The sequence below is a fragment of the Myotis davidii genome, unplaced genomic scaffold (genome assembly GCF_000327345.1).
Source record: "Myotis davidii unplaced genomic scaffold, ASM32734v1 scaffold169, whole genome shotgun sequence".
NCBI lineage: Eukaryota > Metazoa > Chordata > Mammalia > Chiroptera > Vespertilionidae > Myotis > Myotis davidii.
The window spans coordinates 1,525,871-1,527,009 of NW_006383005.1; the positions used below are offsets into that span (position 1 = coordinate 1,525,871).

Here is a 1,139-nt window from a genome sequence, read left to right on the forward strand (position 1 = left end):
GCGGCGGTTTGCCGAGCCCGGGGACGCTGTTGGAAAGGGCCCTGGCGGGGAATGCGGGGCCGAGGCGTGTGCAACACGGGGCAACCTCCGCTTCTTTCCCTGGCGTCAGTCTTCCAGTCTCACGACATTGACGGACGGCGGGCAGGGAGGGACACCAGGGGTGGGGAGAAGGGACCTGAGGGGTGGGCGCGGGGTCCGCCCGCTCGCCCGGAAATGGGAGTGCAGGTGGGCGCTTGCAGCCGGGGCCGCGCCGGAAAGGCGGCGGCGAGGGAGGGTTGTATCTCCGACCTTGAGGGCCCCGCAGGCCCCGCCCCCAGAACTTAAGCCGCCGGGGCGGCTTCCGCAGACCCCACTGCACGCCCGGCCGACCGCGCCCTCGCACACCATCTGCGCTCCCTCTCCGCGCCCGCCCACAGCCAGAGCCACCCGCACGCTCGTCTCGTGTTCTCCCTGCGGCCCGGTGAGCCCGGCCCCGGCCCGCCCAGGCTGCTCCTGCTGCACATGCTCCGCGCCTGCTACCGCGCCTCCCTTTCCTTGCTAGTAATTTCCCTTCTCTGCTCCCAACTATTTTGTATTTTCCCTCTCGGTCCGTCCTTTATCTCTCACCCTTTTCCTATCTCGCCTTTGTTCTTTACCTCCCGCGTTCAGTGAGCTGTAATTTAAACCTTCACCCCCCACTCCCTTCCCTCGGCCAGAATGCCAGCCCTGACGGGTGGGGACCTTCTGGTGCATCCGCGATGACCAGGAGGACCTCACCCTTTCCCGGGGGCTCCAGGCCTTTGTCGGAGCTACTTCCGCGTGGAGCGGCTTTGAGCTGCTTGAACCGGCCGCTGCTGGGCCTGATCCCGGCTCCTCTAGCCTCCTGGTAGCCCTGCTCTGGGTCCTGGTGGACTCATCGAGTCTCTCTTGACCCTTCCTGACACCCCCTGTCCCCCCCCCACACACACACACCTGCTCAGCAGTCTGCTGACGGGTGGGGGATGCTTTCCAGAGACCGTGGGCCCCAGAACAGAAGCCCGGGCGAGATCCGATGTGGGTGCTCAGCAGACAGGGAGGGAGGATTCCCGGGGTCAGTTCCTCCCCCCATTGTGTGCCCTGAATTGGTCCCTGGGGAAATGGCCCCTGCCCCCCCCCCCCAC

General features: G+C 66.6%; 1 protein-coding gene across 1 annotated transcript in view; it reads left to right on the forward strand.

Annotated features, from left to right (window-relative positions):
* Window positions 1-308: 308 nt before the first annotated feature.
* The window catches only part of UCP2 (uncoupling protein 2 (mitochondrial, proton carrier)), a 6,674-nt gene continuing 5,843 nt past the window's right edge, over window positions 309-1,139 (forward strand). The window contains exon 1 of the mRNA XM_006777933.2: window positions 309-460. The gene's annotated coding sequence lies outside the window, so the exon portion shown is untranslated. The remainder of the gene's footprint in view (window positions 461-1,139) is intronic.